Genomic DNA, 21,100 nt, shown 5'->3' on the forward strand with positions numbered 1-21,100 from the left:
TGAACCACCTGCTTTTGGGTTGGCACCAGAACTCCTTTCTCCTTGAGAATAGAGTCTTAAGTTTGTTCAGTTACCATGCAATAGCTGGGCATGTTGCTAGGAGCAGCTATTCCTTGGAGAGGGACATGTTGCTTAGAAAGGCAGAGAGGGTTGGTGCAGGAGAGGAAGACCCTTGTCCAGGTGGATTGACATGGTGACTGCTGCAATGGACTCCAGTGTGTCAGGAAATGTGAAGATGGCACAGGATAGGACAGGGTTCAGATCTGTTGCTCATTGGGTTGCTGTGGGTCATACTCAACTTGACATTTAACAACAACAACAACAACAACATCAAGAAAGTATAAGAATTAGATTATTGCTGGCCATCAGCCCTTGCTGTTAATCAGAGGCCTTTAGGAGAGTTCTGGAAAAATGCTGCTGCTTGCACCTCACCTCCAGAAATTCTGGTTTAGTTGCTCCCACTGCCTTTTTGTCAGGTCCATCTCATAATGACCCTCTATCAGTTTTCTAAAGCTGTAAATCTTCACAGAAGGGGACTCTCCTTCCCCCCCCCCCCCCCCCCGAGGAGGAGCAGCTAGTGGATCCGAACTGCCTCCCTTTCACGTGGCAGCCTCATGCACTTTGCCAGCAGGGTTCCTTTTAAATTGCTCTAGAGTGGTCTAGTTGGTCTAGAGTGAGATCCTAACATTTTAAAAAATGCTCCAAGCGATGCTAACACACAGCCTGAGATTAGAACTACCATCAAAGCTGTTAATGCTGATTCCACTCCAGTCTCCCGTGGTTGCTTTCCGAGAGAGCACATGATATCCTTTCAAATGATCCAACGTGAGGAAGGCTTCTCAGAGGGTCTCGCTACTCTTAAAAAGGAATGAAGAGAGGTTATATTCTTATATTTCCTTTCCGTGTTTTGGTTGCTCTCTTGTGAACATTTAAGTGATGTGATGTCTGGAGCTGTTTGCAGCTGGTAGCTCTCACCTGCAGGGATGGCTGAATGGGAAGAAAGGACGAATTCGGGATCTTCTGGACCTCAATGAGCTGAGCTGCTTACTTCATCTCAGAAATCATGTGTGTAAGGAGAGTTTAGTTGGAACCAAAATCATCCAGCTGTGTTGACAGTATTTATTTATTTCTTTTTAAAGTATACTGGCTTTAGTTTAAGTTTCTCAATCCATGTCCATGGAGTCCCTGGGTTTCCAACAAATCTTGTTAGTTATCCAACAGATCCCTTACAAATGGGATTCATGGTGTGCATATGTTTACATAGTAAGACGTATGAGGATGTAATTTCAGGATATTGTTCCTAACACGTTAGTCTCCAAGCCAGAGGAGTTTATTTCTTTATAAATAGGAAGCAAAAACTTAGCAGAAATAACTTCCAAGTGGAAAATTTTTTACCTAACCTGGATAAGATAAAATAATTAAAAAAAAACTCCACCAAAACTTTTCATTTACCATTTATACAAATTTTATCCCTAAATTTCATAATATATACAACTGTCTTTTTCTACTACTGTCATTTTTAAGTGATTATTAATGCTAACAAACTTTGTTATCATTTTCCTTAATTAAATACTTTTTACCAACCATTAAAGGTCTTTGATTTCTTTTTTACATTCATGTCCCTGACTGACAGAAAACTCCTGCACTCACATAAATCTGTTTTTTATTTAAAATAGGTCTTTTTGAGGTCTTTCTTTTTATTTTTCAACAGATTTTCATTGTTAGTGGACTCATCACCACTCGGTGCATGGTAAAACTCCCTAATTCTTTTCATTTGTGTCTTAGCCTTGGCCCTCATGAAATACTAATGCGTTACGTATGCAGCTGTCCACACATAATTAAAGCTAATTAAACATGGGACCCATAGGATTCCAAGTCATATGCACATTTATGAGCCCTGTTTTGAATATTATATATTAGTGCAAGAATATTCATATACTCACACACTATACTGATGAAACAGTGTGATAAATGCATGTGCTTACAATTGTTAGGGAACTCGACTTAAGTCTGCTGCATTCCTGTATTTCTTAAGTACACTGGCACGTTAGCAAAACATGTGTCTTGTTATGTGAATTATATGCACGTGCACACAGACTTAGACATGTGCACAGAGAAAAGAGAGATATTACTTCCATCCTGATCGCCATCTATTACAAAGTGAAAACTTAAAAATTCGAAGCCCCAAAGGCAGGAAATGCAAAATCTCAGGTGAACCTGGGTAGATTTTGATAAGTTTTCTCAATTAGCCAATGGCTCAATATAGAAGTGAATATGAAACAGGTTTATGGTAATATTCATGCGCCCTTATCTAAATAACGTTTCCGTTATTCAACAGCTTTCTATTTACCAAGAAACCAGTGAAATTTATGGACATTATTACCAACTGTTAATTAGAAATATATGGTGAGATCCATGTGGTAACATGTGTCCTGAGGACAAAGGCAGGAAGTCACATCGTAAGGCCCTGGTTCAATTTGTCAGGACAGCATATCCTGACTGCCAGGACTATTTTTGGGGCGCTCTGGTGACACAGTATGTTGACCTACCAACCCAAAGGTGGTGCCTGTTAGGAGGTTCAAATCTAGCAGAGCCTCTGAGGGAGAAAGGTGGGAAATCTCCGGGGCTATTTATTAGTCACTCAATGGAAATTAGTGTTGTTGGGTTTGGGGTGTATTTTTTTTTCCCTTCGTCACCACACATTTATGATTTCTGCAATAGTTCTCCATTCCTCCATAATATCTCATTTTCCCCCCTAAAGCTATGCCATCAGTTTGTTATTGCTGTTGTTAATTATCACTGAGTAAACTTAGAAATAAACACTGCCAGGTCCCAAGCCATCCTCCCACCTTCACGATGGGGATGTTTGTGCTGACTGTTGTGGCCCCTGTGTATTTCAGTACCTTCCATCCAGAGGGTTCACATTCTAGCACTATCATGGACAATAATTCAGCTTTGAAAAAGAGATTGTCAAACCTTTCTTTCTGGTCTGCCTTCACCCGGAAGCTCTTCTGAAACCTGCGGACTAGGGGTGACAATGTTGGTATTTGAAATACTTGTCAAATGGCTTTCAGTGTCTTAGCAATTTGAAAGTCACCACAGTGCAATCTCCTGATAAGCAGGTGGTGGATGATCAGTTTATGTGCAATATATCTCAGAAATTGCTACTGTTACACACCAGGCAGTGCTCAATTGAAGTGTTTTGGAATCTTGATTGGTTTTATGAGTTGTCTAGGGTAAAGGCAAGTGGCTTCTGCTGGAATTTGAAGAACTGTATGCTGGTGTCAAACTAGTCACAAATTAGCTGTGTGTCTTGGGGCAAAATGCTTTCCATCTCTGGGTCACAACTGTAAAGCAAGCCTTTTGGATACAGGGCTCATTGAGCTCTCTTCTATGTCTGAAAATCCCTTTAATTTGGTTCAACTATACTTGAGCTTTTTTGTGAGTTCCAAAACAGCACAGCCTAAAAACTGTGGATCTAAAGATGAAATACACAACTAAGGAAATAGAGTCCTAAGACTAGATGACATCATCTAATTTATTTCCTCAACTTTACATGGTGAGGAAAATGATTTTGTAAGGAGTTGTAATGCTAGTCCAAAAGTACACAATTCAAATCCACCAGCTGAGTGAAACAATAATCTTCTCCCATGCAGTTTACTGCCTCTGAAAACCCACTGGACAGTCATCTTTGATGGTTCTGACTTGATGGGTACAAAACAACTATGATAAGATTCAATCCTGGTTTAGATTTTCATTATTTACTCTCACTCACTTATTCATTCCCCTTGGAATCAACTCATAGCTGGCTCTCCCGCATGTTTACAGGGGCTATAAACTGCTTAAGAGATTGCCCTTGTTTTCTCCTACAAAGCAGCTGATGGATTGGAACTGACAGAAGGGCGCCACCTTTGGATTACTGCAACTCCCTGCACACTATGCCACCTGAGCTCCACCTATTTCCATTATTCGTTACTCAAAGTATACTCACCTATTTCTATCTCACTGTGTACCCTAATTATAAAACTTATATCACTTCTGGTTGACACGGAAATAATACTGGCTTCATTTAAGAGATTAGCAACCAGAAGGATTGATAGAGTCACTGCATAAATGGGCTCATATGTGTCAGGGATGAGGAGGATGATGAAGATAGGATGGGTTCAGATGCGGGGTTTACAGGGATGCTTGAGTCTGCTCGACTCAATGACACCTAACAGCAAAAATATGCTGGTAATAGTCAAGGATGTAATAAAAAGAATGAAGACATTTCCTTATTGGAATTGAAGCATATAAGCATTTTATACACAATAGTCCTTGTACGCAAATTCTGCCACTTAGGAAGATGGTCAGTTTTTAACACTTAGATTCAAAATACCTGCATGATCTGTTTCTGGTTTCAATGGAGCATCTCAATTAAAACAGATGAGGAAGAAAGGCCTGGTGATTTAACTGTAAAAATCAGCTAGTGAAAATCCTGTGGATCACAACAGACATTGTCAGGGAGAACCCCTGTGCCACAGACTAGCACAAAAACCAATGGGCTCAAATATGCCTGTGTCTTGAGGAAATTAGCATTTTGTTTCTTTATTCATCAGGTCACCAACCACCAGGAGTTGGAATTGTTTCAGTAGCAGCTGTCTATCTACCTAAGGCAAGTTTGTGACTGTTTTTGTGTTTGTTTGTTTGTTTTAAAAAATCAAACTGAAAAGACCCAAAAATATTTAAATAAATATTTATTATAAATAAACTTATACATAACATTATTCACTAAGCATAAACTCTAACCAGACAATGCTGTGTAGGCATATTTGAATGTACACACATCAGGAAAAGAAAATATTTCTTTTAACCCTAAGCACTTGGAACTGGAAGAGAAGAAATTGTTTTGCCTCTTCTTTACCTTCAGTTCGAGGACAAGGAACATCGGGGACAAGTTAATCTATCCTGCTTTCCAACATTGCCAGAGCTTGCAGACTATTGCAGTATTTAAGAATCCTGTCTGCTGATCACCTTTTTATTTCATCTAACCTTTCTTACAGCAGTTATCTCATATCTCTCAGTATAGAGATCGCTATCTGTTGAGAATGCCTCTTTGCACAGTGAGGTTCTCATTCTTAGTCATTGTCTGTAGGTTAGGCTACATGTTACAGCTCCTTCAATTACTCAGCAAGTACACACAGAGTATCTTCTGTAAGCCAGGCCTGGCTCCAGGTTTTGGGGCTGGGTGACAGACAAAGTGACAACAGAAGACAAAACTCCCTCTCCTAGAGGAGTTTACATTTTAGAGGAGAGGAAACAGACGATTAACAAGATACGGAAGTAAAATATATAATATGTTAGGCAATCATCCGGGTTAAAGATAAAAATACATGAAGGAAGTTAGTCTAATGTATTGGGCTTCCCACAAAAAAATGAGAAGCTTGAGTCCAGCAGGGGCTCCATGAGAGAAAAATGGTCAGTCTCCTCCACTAAGATTACAATCTCAGGAACCTAGACAGGGTGAGTTGGAGTTGACTCATTCATGGGCAGTGGGTTTAGTGGGTGGGGAGGGTAGGTGGTTTGCAATTTAGATAGGGAGGCACCCAGGGATAAGACAGTGTCTGTATAAGCAGGGGCATAGTTCAAGCAGTGAAGTCAGCAAGTGCAAAGGCCCTGAGGCAGAAACAAGGCCATTTTTATGACTGGCCTGTGAAAAGGAAAGTATAGGAAGAACAGATTGGGCCATGGAGAAATTGAGAAAGGATTCGGTGGGTGGGGAGTGGAATATACTGTGAAAGACTGGTGAGACATTTAAACACTTCACCTTTCTCTCTGGGTGAAAAGAAAGAAAAAAAGCATATGAAAGAATTTGAGCTGAAAAATGGCATGACCTGACTTCCAAGTGAAGGGTCACCTTGGTTGTGTGTTCAGAGGAACCACAAGGGAAATAATGTGGAATCAGGAAAGCCAGCTTGGCTGCAGACATAACCAGGAGCCTGGCTGAGAGTCCCAGGGAGTGATTGTGATGGCAACAGAGGTCCAGGAAAGTGTAGAGGTTCTCCAGGGTTTGGGGTTGGAGAGAAGATTCATTGAAAGCACACTGAGAAAGGTACAGTCAAAAAAATCAGAAGGCAGGCCAGGATGCATGGGATTTGGAAGGACAGTTTTCAAGAAGGATTGAAAAGCTGTGACAAATTCGGCTGATGGGTTTAGCTTGATGAAGACGGCAAACAGTCCATTGGCTTTTTAGCTACTCAGAGGTTTCCGGGGGACCAGAAGGGATATTGACACCACGGAGCACTACAGTCACTGCCAAGCTCACGACATCAAACCCTGGTGACAAGTTCCATTCCAGTTCATGGCTGTCTCAGTAGTGTTGAGGGAAAAACTGTGAGCCATGTTTCCTCCCTCCCCCCTCCCCAAAGTAGAAGGCCAGGTCTTTTTCCTCTGGGTGGACTCGAACAGCCAACCTTCTAGTTAATAATTAAATGTGCTCACTTGACCACCCAGGGACTCTGAAAACTTGGCAAATGACTCAGCTTTTGTTTTTCTCGTGGGTAAAACAATTAAGTATAATGATTCCTACCTCAGAGGGTGGTGGTGAAGATAAGGGTGATGACAAAGAAACCTGTGCCACTTGCTAATATCCTCCTTCCATAGACTTGATTTTGAGTTGTGGGGACCTTCCATTGGGTCTCCAAGGCACTAATTCTTAACAGGAGGACACTGTCCATTTTTGTCACAAAAAGCAGCTGGTGGATTTGAACCAATGACCTTTCGGTTGACAGTGCAACACGTAAGGTGACCAGAACTCCTTTTTGGTTGACTGTACAACACATAAGGTGACCAGAATTCCTGCTGCTTTGCCAAAAGGCTAGCTTATTCTATTGTTCTATTATTCCTTGTTGTTATCATTTGCAGTTTTATGATTATTATTTTATAATGTAGTACACACATATAATAAAATACTTATTAAATTCTCACTTAAAGAATTAAGGAATGTGTATAGAATATGTTGAACAAAGTAATTAACGTCCTGAAGGAAAAAGCTTTAAGGGAAAAGTTGGCCAACACTGCCATCTATTGGAATTTTGTTCAAAGCTCATTGTTGAAATTTAGTTTGTTTTTTTTTTTAAATTTTGTGATTTCTTTCTAGTAAATGTACACTTGGAGAATTTTGCATTTCACAATCCTAGGATACATATTATAAGAAACATACAGTAATGCTAACATAACTAATTGGATATTTTCTTCCAGACTTTACTATAAGTTTTATAGTATTTTCCTCCTCCATTTAAAATTTGCATATAATTACTCATCTACATTGATTTTCATTCAACTACATTGTGTTTTCAAACACACTGTATTTCATATAATTAATAACTATTGATCTGTACCTGTTATCACCCCATCTTTAAAAAAAAAATCTATCCTATTCCTTTAACTACCTTGCTATCCTAGTGATTTTCTCCTCCACTGTAAGTTTTTAAAAAGCAAGTTGGAGGCAAGAAGGTGTTTGGGGGTCAGGGAAACAATCTCTGCTTCTGGAAGCAATGTAATATTACAGTGTTGTTGTTTGCTGTAGAGTCCCAAACAGACCCACAGCTGACCCTCCAGCAAGTTTCAGAGGCAGTATATTGCACGGGTGGAGATTGTCCATCCATCTCCTGCAGAGCAGCTGGTGGATTCAAACCATGTGACTTCGGGATTACAGCACAGCTTCTTACCAGAACTCCCTAAAACGGCATTAGTATTCATTTTATTTTTTTTTCCTCAAAAATGAAATGTTTGACACTTCACCAAAGAAGACATTCATATGGCCAACAAACACATGAAGAAATATTCAAAATCCCTAGCTCTAAAGAGATGCAGATCAAAACAACTATGAGATATCACCTCACCTCAGTAAGCATAGCAAAATTTAACAAAACAGCAAACAACAAATGCTGGTGAGGTTGTGGAGAAACTGGAACCCTTATTGGTGGGAGTGTAAAATGGTACAACCGCTATGGAAGGCTGTATAGTGCATTCTCAAAAAGTTGCAAATAAAAATACCATTTGACCCAGGAATTCCACTACTGGGAATTTACCCTAAAGAAACCATAACTGCTACCCAAGCAGATACATGCATACCCGTGTTTGTTGCGGTTTTGTTCGCAATAGCAAAGAGCTGGAAACAACCCAAGTGTTATCCATCCAAATGAATGGATAAAGAAGCTCTGGTATATTCACACAATGGAATATTACACTGCATTGAAAAACAAGGAACTCATGAAATATTATGCAAAATGGATGACCCTGGAGGACATTATGCTGAGTGAAATATCTTAGTCACAAAAGGACAAATATTGCATAGGGCCACTGTTGTAAAATGGGACTGACATCAGGGTTGAAGGAAGACAGAAAAGGAGGGGAGGAATGATGTATATTGCATTGAAACAGATGAGGGAGAGATCTGTTTAAAAGGGATATATGAATGGGTGTTCGTGTCATTACAGAAGTCCAGAATGAAGGCTGCATAGTGAAGTGAACTTGGGGGGAGGGATTGCATAACAATGAAAGAGTTTTTCTTTTTCTTTTCAAGGAGCAGAGTGATTTGGGGTGGAGGGGGTAGACAGGGAGAAAAGTGCAACAATTAATGACTGAAAACTCTAAGTCTCTGTAGTATTGTTGTTGTAGTTATGTGCCATCAAGTCACTTGCAACTGTACAACAGCCCTAAACCCTGCTCTGTCCTGTGCCAATCTCACTGTCTGACACACCCACCCTGATTACCCCAGTCACTGAATCAATCCACCTCATAGAGGGTCTTCCTCTCTTGCACTGTCTCTCTACCCTCCCAAGCATGATGTCCCTCTCCAAGACCAGTCCCTCCTTGCAATATGTCCAAACTATGTCAGATGAAGCCTCAGAATCCTTGTCTCCAAGGAGCAGCCCAGTTTAACCCTCACCAGGATAAATCTGTTTGTTTTCTTAGCAGTCCATGGTACATTCAACACTCTTCTCCAGCACCACAGCTCAAAGGCATCAATTCTCTTTCTATCCTCCCTAGTCATTTCCAACTCTCTGATGCATAACAAGTGACTGCAAAAACCATGGCCTGTATCAGGTGTATCTTAGTCTCCAGAGTGGCATCACTGCTCTTCAGTACTTTGGAGAGGTCCCTAACAGCAGACTTTCCCCATCACAATACTTATTTTAATTTCCTGGCTTCTTGTGACAAGAATGTTGACTGCGGAGCCAAGCAAACTAAAGTTGTGAACAATCTCAATCTCTTCACCATCTATCCTGATGCTTCCAGTTGGTCCGGTGGTGAGAATCTTTGTCTTCTTGATATTGAGCCTCAATCCATGTTGTCTCTGTAAACTTTCTTTAAAATCAATAAAAAAGAAAATAAATGAAATGAATAAATTTAATAAAAAAATGAAATGTTTGGCTTCCTCCTCTATTTAATCCACACTCAATGATATTTACTCCCAGAAGCCCAGTAGTATAAAATCAATGTCTCAAATCTTCACACTGACAAAAGTTCACTTGCTGACTCTAGGGACCAAATTACCACATTTCAGAGTTAGAAGGCTGAGGGGACATTATGCTGAGTGAAGTATCTCAGTCACAAAAGGACAAATACTGCATGGTGCCGCTGCTGTAAAACAGGATGGACCTTGGGTTTGGAGAGAGACTGAGAAAGATGGGTTCAATAATGTATACTGCACTGAAAAAGATGAGGGAGAAAACTGTTTAAAAGGGATATGCAATTAGGTATTTTTGTCATGACAGGAGTCTAGAGTGAAGGCTACATGGTAAAGTGGACCTGGGGGAGGGTTTGTAAAACAATGAAAGAATTTTTCTTTTACTTTTCCAAGAGGGCAGTGTTCTGGGGGGGGAGGGTTGGGAGGGGAGAAATGTACAACAATGAATGCATGGAAATCCAAAGTCTCTGTAAATTTTTACTGAAATTAATAATAAATTTAAATTTTTTTTTTAAAAAAGAAGGCTCAGGGGACTGGAAGAGGCACTCACTCGTATCATAGAAATGCAGAAGCATTCTAATATATTATTATCCTTTTTCACTCTCATACTGGCAAGGGTTTAAAACCTTGGCAACACTATTGTTGTGGGTGAGAATCAATAGACAGTTGCATTTTTCTGGGCAAAAGCACGAGTGGTATGGTTTGTAGGGAGTTGTGCTGTTAAACACATACATTCAAATTCACTAGAGGCTCCATGGGAAAGATGGAAAATCTCCTCATGTGTGATTTATAGCCTTGGACACTTGATGGGGTGTCAGCTATGAGTTGGTTTCAACTCTGAGACAGTGAGTTACACCTTTTTGGGAGGAACTTAAGGCGGAACAACTGCTATGTGAAATCCACTTTACAAATTATCCTTTAACCTACAACCAGAAGAGAATAAAATAGATGAATGGGACCTTCTAAGAATAAAATCTCTATGCACATTTAAAAACTTCTCCATCAGGGTAAAAGCAAAATCCATAGATTGGGAAAAAAGTATTGTGACATATCTGATAAGGAACTCATATCTTAAGTTTATAGAATATTCCAGCAACTCAATAAGGAAAAGGTAAACAACCCAATCACAAAATGGACACAGGATATGAATAGACACTTCACCAAAGAAGATATTCAGATGGGGAACAAACAAATGAAGAAATGTTCAAAATCTCTAGATCAAAACAACTCTTAGATATCATCTCATCCCAGTAACAATAGCAAAGTTTAACAAACAGCACACAACAAATGCTGATGAGGTTGTGGAGAAATTTCAACCCTTACTCGCTGCTGGTGGAAGTTTAAAATAGTGCAACCACTATGGAAGACAGTATGACACTTTCTCAAAAAGTTTGAAAAAGAAATAGCATTTGATTCAGCAATTCTACTACTAGAAATATACCCTAAAGAAACCAGAGCTGCCACCCAGTTAAATGCACATCCAATATTTATTGCTACGTTATTCACATTAGCAAAGAGGTAGAAGCAACCCAAGTGCCCATCAACAAATGAATGGACAGAAAAACTATAGTATATTCATGCAATGGAATAGTATACAACACTGAAAAACAAAAAATTTCATAAAATTCTATACAAAATTGGTGACCCTATAGGACATTATGCTGAGTGAAATATTTCAGTCACAAAAGAACAAATACTGCATAATGCCACTGTTATAAAACAGGACTGACACAGGGGTTGGGGGGAAACTAAGAAAAGAGGGGATAAATAATGAACACTGCATTGGAAGAGGTGAAGAAAAGAACTGTAAAGAGGTGCATAGTAAAGTGGACTCAGGAAGGTGGAGGGAAGGGAGAGAGGAAAATATGCAACAATGAATGATTTAAAAAAAAAACCAAACTAGGGGTGAGTAGGAAGGAAATTGTGCAACAAAGAATGAATGAAAAATGCAACTTTTCTGTAAACTTTTGTTAAAATCATAATGAAAAAATCACAATAAAATTAAAAAAAAGAAACTAGAAAAAGAAGTTTACCCTTTAGCCTAGCGAGTTCACTCCAGGACTTGATCCTGCAAAAGTACCTGTAGGTATCTTTGATGATGGGTACACATAGTGTATCATCTTTATTTTATCAAAGATGGAAAATAGTGTTATCAGTAAGGAACAGTTTAAATAAATTGTGATATTACTATATAAAAGAATATCATTCAACTATTAAAAAGACTAAGGCTGTTCTCTACATAATGGCAAGGATTGATTTCCAACATACATTGATAAGAATAAAAGCAAGGGGTAGGGGCGTTGTGTGACACACACATCTTTTAAGAATTGTGTTTTTTAAAAAGAAATGGTTTAAAATTGAGAAGGGAGTGCCTCAGGGTTGTATTCTGTCTCCATACCTACCCAATCTGTATGCTGAGTAAATTATGCTGAGCAATAACCTGCATTATGCAGATGACACAATCTTGCTTGCTGAAAGTGAGGAGGGCTTGAAGCATTTGTTGCAGAAGATCAAAGAATGTAGCTTACGATGAGTTGCATCTCAATGTCAAGAAAACAAAGATTCTTATTGCTGGACAAATAGGCAGCATCACGATGGATGGAGAGATTGAAACTATCAACAGCTTCATCTTGCTTGGATCCACAATTAACACTCTTAGTACCAGCTGTCATAAAATAGAAGATGCATTGTGCTTGGAAAATCTGCAGTTAGGAACCTCTCCAAATTATTGAAAAGTAATAATGTCAGTTTGAGGGCTGAAGTGCGTTTGATTCAGGCCATACTATCTCCAATCACTTGCTATTCATCTGAGAGCTTGACAATGAATATGGATGACAGAAGAATTGATGCTTTTGAGCTGTGATGTTGGAGAAGAGCACTGAACAAAAGAATTAACAGATATGTCTTGGACAGCGTGCAGCCAAAGCATTCTTTGGAGGCAGGAATGATGAGGTTCATCCCACATGCTTTGGACATATTGCTAGGAGGGGCTATTCATTGGATAAGGACACGATGCTGGGAAGGGTGGAGGGTCAGCGAAGGAGAGGAAGAATCTCTACCAGATGAATTGACATGGTGACTGTAGCAATAAACTCCTGTGCTTCAGGAAGTTTGAGGATGCCGCAGGATAGAACAGAGTTCAGATCCTTTGTTCATAGGGTCGCTATGAGTCGTGATCAACTCAGTGGCACCTAACAAGAACAACAATGTAATTTAAGTACTACTTAAAGAGTTTAAGCAGTACTACCTAATTAAAAGAAAGGTTGAGAGATGCAGTGTTATAGGTGGACAGCAAAGAATAACTTTAGACTCAATAATTCACCGCTGTTGAGTCAGAATCAATTCAGGAGATTTTCAGAGATTATATATTGCATGGGAGGAGATTGCCCAAATTTTCCCTCTAAATTGTTGGTGGGTTGAAGCTGCCTGAGAAGTTCCACCTTTGGGCTAGCAGTACAATTCCCTGTGGACTAAGCAACCAGAGCCCCATAAAAATGTAAGAGAAACGATTTTTATTTATATGGATTGCATCCAGTCCCTGCCATGGCATTCAAATGTATATGGGGAGGAGAGCAATGGGTATGCAATGTGTATTACTAAACCAGTTGTTATGAGTCAGTTCCTGCTCACAGCGAACACCTGAACACCCACTGGGGTAAGGCATATGCTTCAAATCCACCAGCTGCTCCTTGGGAGGATAGGTACTTTCTTACTGTGCAATTAATTGCCCCTGAAAACTTGCTAGAGGGCAAGCTATGGGTCTGTTCTGACTCAATGGTGTACTACCACCACCTTAACATTGGGTTTCTGAGGCTGTAAACCTTTAAGGCATGACATTGCCCAGCTTTATCCCCTGAAGTAACTTGGTAGAGTCAAATTGCTGATGGGATAAGTTACTAGAGATATTCAAGTACGGAAGAGAAAAAGGGCTTTTGGGGAGAGACAAGGAAGAGAGGCAACTTTTGCAATTTATATCTTTCGAATTTTATATTATATCCAGGCACTTTCTAATAAGAGAGCTATAATGTAGTCCTCACTCCTAGAGCTTTTTGACTTTGATACTTAAGTACCCCAGACCTGTTTGTTAACTAAAAGTTTCTAGAAGGGAATTTAAGAGGATAGGAGGAGTGAAACAAAATAAGAAGAGTCATCCCAAACCCACTCGGCAGGATCAATTGCAAACTGATAGTAATTATTACCAGATATTTTCTTGGCTATTACATTTATAGGAGCAGGTCACCAGCCCTTCCTTACGTGGGGCTTCCAGGTGTGTTCAAACCACCAACCTTCAGGTATGCAGTGGAGGGAGAACCTTTCACACCACCCAGTGATGACCTTCAATCCAGAAAAACATCATGACATGATGGAATTCTAAGAAAAGATGTGGAATGTGGGTTTTTAGTTGAAGTGCAGACACTGTCTGAGCACATGTTTCTTAGCAGAAATGGCATTTGAGAACAGTTTATAAGAATGGAGGGAAACCCCCTAAAAGTCAATGGAGGTAGAGGGAATGAAATATTCTGAAATACCACTTAAAAAAAATTATATCATAGGGTTCTTTTCCTTATACTAATACCACTACCAACTACTTTTTAAAAATGTACTATTTTTTGTGTGCGTACCATCAAATCGGATCTGACTGGTACAGGAGGAGAGGAGATTGCTCCTCCTTCCTCAGCAGAACATCTGGTGGATTCAAACCCCATACCTCTGGGATGGCAGTACAGATTCTTGACACTAGGCCACCGGAACTCCCCTACCAACTATTTTTTTTTTTTTGAGAGAGAGAGAAAAGTCTTTATGCTGGGCTCTATGAGGAGAAACGTGGGGTCAAGATTGGTGGACGATTTATCAACAATCTGCGTTATGTGGATGACACAACCCTGCTTACTGAAAGTGAAGAGGACCTGAAGCGCCTACTGCAGAGTGTCAAGGACTGCAGCCTACAATATGGATTGAGGCTCAATGTCAAGAAGACAAAGATTGTCACCACTGGACCAATTGGCAGCATCAGGATGGATGGTGAAGAGATTAAGATTGTACACAGCTTTAGTTTGCTTGGCTCCATAGTCAACAGTCTTGGCACCAGCGGCCAGGAAATTAAAAGGTGCATTGCCATGGGAAAGTCTGCTGTTAGGGACCTCTCCAAAGTGCTGAAGAGCAATGGTGTCTCTTTGAAGACTAAGGTGCGTCTGATACAGGCCATGGTCTTCGCAATCACCTGTTATGCATCAGAGAGTTGGACAATGACCAATGGTGCTGGAGAAGAGTATTGAGAATACCATGGACTGCTAGGAAAACAAACAGATTTGTCCTGGAAAGGGTTAAACCAGGTGGCTCCTTGGAGGCAAGGATTCTGAGGCTCGTCTAACATACTTTGGACATGTTGTAAGGAGAGACAGGTCCTTGGAGAGGGACATCATGCTTGGGAGGGTGGAGGGACAGCGCAGGAGAGGAAGGCCCTCTATGAGGTGGATTGATTCAGTGACTGGGATAATTGGGATGGGAGTGTCAGAGACGGTGCGAGTGGCACAGCACAGAGCGGAGTTTAGGGCTGTTGTACATAGGGTCGCTATGAGTCGCAAGTGACTCCACGGCACACAACAACAACAACATTAAAAATGTCCATTAGGTGGATGTCAAAGGGGGTAGAGGTAGATGCCTACATAGGGGGGCAGCACGGTGGACCTTCCCAGCCCCAGCAGTCCTTTGATCTTGTGTAGGCCTCAGTAGAGTCCCAGGTAAACTATACAGGTCCAGGATGAACAGTAAGAGGGGTCAGAGGTGCAAGTCTCAATGGGAGAGTAGAGGTCATGAGAAGTCCAGAATCCAAGGTCAGGCTGTCAGCTTTCTGCTTCTTTACAGGGGGGCCTCCGGCCTCAGGGACAATGGAGCTGCTGGGTGGGGGGGCTGATGCAGGAGGCGACAGAACACCAGATGCCACTTTCTTGGGCCCTTTCTTAGGTGATTCGGCTGGACGGGGGATGCCAGAGTCTTCATACTTTTCGTTTCACAGGTGGCCTTTATCTGAGCCACTGTCCGTTCCTTGATGACACAGCTGATGTGATTAAGATCGTCCCCAAATCGCTGCACAGCAGCCCTCAGCATCTCTATTTCCACTTCGCACCTGCGGGCCAAGAGTCAGCCACGGGATGCAGCTGCATCCCCGAGCATGAGCTTCGTGAAGGCGGCGCTGGCCTCCAAGAAGATCTCTCAGACCTTGATGGTGGACGCTGACGTCATCCCCCCCCCCCCCCCCCCCCCCCCCCCACCTCCTCACGGAGACGCTGCAGCTGCCGCCGCCACCACGCGAGCCGGTCTACCAACTACTATTGAGAAAGCATGTAAGCCAGCTACTTCATGCCTCATGCTCTCATATCTGCCTTTTAGCTAGCCAATTGCTGATTTGCCCATCTTTATCAAACTAATACTCTGAGTAACCTTTTGCTGAAGAATTCTTTGTTCAACTTGGAAACTTTGAGCATCTACATTCGTAAGCAAAGGTCTAGTCTAGAGCAAATCATCAACAATCAATCCCAGCTCACAGAAAGGGATCATCTTCTCTTTATCTGGTTGGGTCTGGTCAACTCATCCCCTATCATCTGTGACTAGGTTCCAAAAAGCAGCTGCTGAAAACTCAGAAGGCCACACTTCTCTCTGTGCTCCAGACCCGTTGGCCTCCTCACTCAGCCCTAGTGGCCACATGGGTGTAAATCAAGTCAACAGGCCAGGGGTCCTTATGACCTTAAGCTAACAACCGTTCCTTGCTCATCATGCTAGATGGGCAGAAATGAAGGAAGACGTCCAAGCTCAGCCTGTCTCTCCATTGTTTTATTCATCCCATTTCCATTCCGGGGATACAAGTGATCGGTGTGAGTGAGCTGAAGTATCACTATCAACCTCAATATAAATGTTCAGGGAGCTCTGGTGGCTTAGTGCTAAGTGTGCGGCCAGCTCAAAGGTGTGAGTTTCTAATCCACCAGCTGCTCCAAAGAAGGATGAGCTGTCTCCTCCCATGTGATTTACTGTCTTCGAAAACCCCCTGGAGGGTCAGCTCCAAATAATTTATGCAAAACAATTTAAAATGTTCTTCTAGCCTGCATTTTGCCACATGCACAGAAAAATATTATATATATAATTTTTTTACTTTTTTACTAGCCTCCTTTCTATCCTCCATTTTCACTATCCTACTTTCTATCTTCTTTTTCCACTATCCTCCTTTCTTTCTATCCTCCTTTTTTACTATCCTATTTTCTTTCTATCCTCTTCTCTCTCTACCCCTTTCTTTCTCCCTCTCTCTCTCTCATCTTTCTTTTTCCCTTTTTGCCTCCAGTACGGTGGCCATAGCATCCTAGAGGTTTTCATGTTTGGAGGAAACCTTCATCCTAGAAGTTTTACTGCTCTACAGTTAGGCTCAGAGTATGGCCTAGTTAGGCTCATAGTTAAGTCCCGTTAGGCTTCGAGTCAGGCTTAGATAGCTTAGGACTTGGGCTTAGGTATACATGGAGATTTAGTTAGGCTCAGAGTCAGGTTTAGTTAAGCTCAGTTGAGTTTTATTAGACCCAGAGTCAGGCCTAGTGAGGCGCAGAGTAGTTCCTAGTTAGGTCTGGAGCAGTGCTTAGTTCAGTAGGAGTTGGGTTTAGGCATACAGTAAGTTTTACTTAGGCTCAGAATAGAGATTTGTAAGACTCACAGTCAGGCCTAATTAGGCTTGGAGTCAGGCCTAGTTAGTCTCAGAGTCAGGCCTACTTACGTTCAGAGTGGGGCTTAGTGCTGCTTAGTCAGGCTGAATGTAAGGCCTAGTTAGGCTCAGAGTGAGGTCTAGGTAGGCTTGGAATGAGACTTAGGAGTTGGACTTCGGTGTACAGTGAGATTTAATTAGGTTCAGAGTCAGGCTTAGTTAGGCTCAGAGTTGAGTTTAGGTACACTCAGAGTCAGGTCTCTTTCTCTCTTGAATCCTGTCTTTCTTTCTATCCTTCTTCTTTCTTCTTTTCCTCCTTACTTTCTATCCTATTTTCTTCTATTCTTTTTACTATCCTCCTTTAATTCTTTCCTCCTTTTTCCTATCCTTTTTTATAATTCTCCTTTCTTTCTACCCTCCCTTTTTTACTATCCTCCTTTCTATCTTTCTTTTTTATTATCCCTTTTGTCTATCCTCATTTTTTACTATCCTCCTTTCTTTCTATCCTTTTTTACCATCCCTCTTTTTTCTATCCTCTATTTTTACTATCCTCCTTTCTTTCTTTCCTCCATTTTTACTGCCTCTTTTCTTTCTATCTTCCTTTTTCACTATCCCCCTTTCCCCCCATCCTTCTTTTTTACTATCCTCCTTTGTTTCTAGTCTCCCTCCACTCTAGAAGTCACCTGGCTGACTGACGGGATGGCTGGCATCTCAATGGTGGCTCAACTTGGTGGCAGTCAAGGCAAGGGAAGTTTCTTGGGACCTTTTTGCTGTGTGTTACTGTTTCTGTTGCCCTCCAAAAGTGGATGGGCCGCCCAGAGCCTTAAACTAAGGGGAAGTAAGGGCAGAGCCTGCAGAGCTTGCTCCAGGCGGTAGCTTAAATTCCTTCACAAGGCTTGGGCACTGGAGTCTCCCTTCACTCTGGAAGTTGGCTAGCTGACTGGGGGGGATGGCTGGCATCTTGATAGCGGCTCATGGTGGACAGTGTTTGGTGGTGCTCCCCTGTTAAAATAAGCTTGGAAGCAGGAGTGGCATCCACTTCCGTAAATAGCTTGCCTCCGGAAACCCTATGAACCTGGAGCAAGGATTAAAGTCATTCAAGTGTGGAGGACTTTCGTTCATAGGGTCGCTATGAATCACCTATGTCTCCACAGCACTTAACAACATAGAGAGAGACCAGTTAGTCTAGTGCACCAAAAGTGATGCTACCAAGCCAAAGGTGGGTGACTCTAATCCGCAGCCCTAAGGCCTGTCTTTGTGTTGGTGATGAAACATTCTTCTAGGTCGTATAGCCCTGGGGTGTCCGCTTGCCATAGGTGACTTGTGGTCGCTGTGAAGCTGAACACTGTGACACTGATGTGTCAAATGCGATAATGGTTACCCATGGTAGACAGTGTTTGGTGGCGCTCCCTGGTTAAAACAAGCTTGGTGGCATCCTCTTTGGTAAATAGCTTGCCTCTGGAAACCCTACGAACCTGGAGAAAAGATGAAAGTCACACAAGTGCCAAGGACTCTCTTTCATAGGGTTGCTAGGAGTCGCCTACGACTCAATGGCAATTGACAACAACAGCGTGTGTGTGTGTGTGTGTGTGTGTGTGTGTGTGTGTGTGTGTAAGAAAATTACACATTTAAACATGAGAATCAGGTATCCTGGGCAAAATGTTTGAATTAGCTGGAAGCATCCGGGTTGTGTTTTGTTTTTTTTTTCTCGCAGAAGATGATTTGGGGGAGCTGAGGCTCCGCACGGGAATCAGAACTGCGAGGCCCTCTCCCACCAAAGGCTGGCTCATGCAGCATCGGTCATGGGACTATTGCTGGGCTGCGTATGCTGCACCTGCCTGTTGCTACCAGAAATTCCTGATATTTTAAACACGAGATAAACCCAAGATAAACCTGTCATTAGGCAATTTAGAAAGAAACCTTAAGAAAGGAGGGACATGCACGTGAAAGGCCAACGCCCAGCAGCTGCCACTTGAGGGGGAAGGTGGAGGAGGGGGCGAAGAGAGTATTGTGTGTTGCAACAGTGATGTGAGCCCAGAGGAAGAGAAATCTCAGACGATTGGCTTAGGACCAGGCCAGCTTAGGGTCCTGAAACAGAAACATTGCCCCTTCCTCAATTTTATTATAGCAAAGTATGTTGTTAGTTGCCCTAGAGTTGACTCCGATGCATTGCCTCCTGTATATACACAGGAGAAATGAAACCCTGGGCTGTCTTAAGCCGTTGTGTTTTGGTTTTTGGGTTTTTTAAATTTACTTTTTATTGGTCTTTTAACAGAAAGTTTACAGAAAACTTGGATTTCCATTCACTCATTGTTACACATTTTCCTCCCCCCCCCCAGTTCACTTTTCTCTTTAAAAAGATTATTTCATTGTTGCACAATTTCCTCTCTCTCCGCAAACTTAAGCACTGTTGCAGTCACTGTGTCAATCCATCTTACCGAGGGTCATCCTCTCTTTTGCTGACCTTCTGTTTTCCCAAATATCATGGCTTTCTTCAGAGTCTGGACTCTTCTGACAAGGTAAGTTTCAACATCCTTGCTTGGAAGGTGGACATCTTCCAAGGTTACCCTTCCTTGAAGACAAAGTTGCTACTTCTTTTGGCCGTTTATACTTTATTCAATATTCTTCACCAACAACACACATCAAAGACATCAATTCTTCCATCTTCCTTATTCATTGCCAAGCTTTCACATGCATACAAAGCAGTTGAAAAATACCATGTTTTGGGTAAGTGCATCTTGGTCTTGAAACTGACATCTTTGCTCTTTAGCACTTGTAAAGAGCACTTTAATACAACATTTACCAATTAACATTTAATAAAAATAATAAAGAGGTCCTTGGCAGTAGATTTGACCAAACAATATGTCAATGGCTCTCTTGCATACTGTTTCTTTGGTGTAGATTTTAGATCTGAGTAAAATGACATTAATAAAATGTGCCATTTTACCCATATTTTAAGTATATAATTCAGTGTTAATTCCTCTAACAATATTGTGCTACTCTCACTTCTATCCTTTTCCAAATTTTCTTATAACTGGAGCAGAACCATTATACTCATGGAGCAGCAACAACCCTTCGTTGCCTCCACACTTAAGCCTCTAGTGATCTCAAATCCACTGACTACACATTTTCATGTAAATGTCGATTGTTGTGGAGGGGTTTCAAGCCTTTTGTTCATAGGGTCTCTATGAGTTGTGCAACTTGAAGGCAATCAACAACAACAAGAAGAAGATTATTCCTTTAAAGGGGATCATACAATATTTGTCCACTTGCAGGCTGTCTTTTAAAAAAATTCTATTTATTTTATTATTTTCTCTGTGTGTACTGTGAAATCAGATCTGACTGGTACAGGAGGAGATTGTCCCTCCTTCTCCAGCAGACCATATGGTGGATTTGAATGGTGTACTTCTGGGATTGCAGTGCAGCTTCTTGCCACTAGGCCACCAGAGCTCCCTGAAGGCTATCTTTTAAGAAAAACTTCTTTTTTTAAAAAAAAAATTTATTATTATTTTGTGTGCGTGTACCATCAAATCAGATCTGACTGGTACAGGAGGAGATTGTCCCTCCTTTTCCAGAAGAGCATCTGGTGGATTTGAACTGTGTGCCTCTGGAATTGCAGTGCATCTTCTTGCCACTAGGCCACCAGAGCTCCCTTTAAGAAAGACTTCTTAAAAAAAAAGAAAAAGAAAAACTTCTGAGACTTAACAATTCCACACCTAGATTTTTATTCAAGAGAAACGAAAACCTATACTTTCAAAATTGTTAAAGAATGTATGTAACTTTATCCTAACAGTTAACATCTGAAAGTAATCCAAGGATCCTTCAATGGATAAACCAACTGTGATAAATCATACAATCGAATACCACTAGCAACAAAAATGGAATAAACTATTGATACAAGCAGCAACAACATGGATACATTTAAAAATTCTTTTGAGACAGGTCAGATGGTAGTGGGTTATCAG

General features: G+C 41.2%; 1 pseudogene; it reads right to left on the reverse strand.

Annotated features, from left to right (window-relative positions):
• Positions 1 to 15,200: 15,200 nt before the first annotated feature.
• LOC102857022 lies at positions 15,201 to 15,697 on the reverse strand (annotated as a pseudogene).
• Between the last annotated feature and the right edge of the window lie 5,403 nt (positions 15,698 to 21,100).

The sequence above is a fragment of the Elephantulus edwardii genome, unplaced genomic scaffold (genome assembly GCF_000299155.1).
Source record: "Elephantulus edwardii isolate Elephantulus edwardi_28Jun2011 unplaced genomic scaffold, EleEdw1.0 scaffold00101, whole genome shotgun sequence".
Classification (NCBI taxonomy): Eukaryota; Metazoa; Chordata; class Mammalia; order Macroscelidea; family Macroscelididae; genus Elephantulus; species Elephantulus edwardii.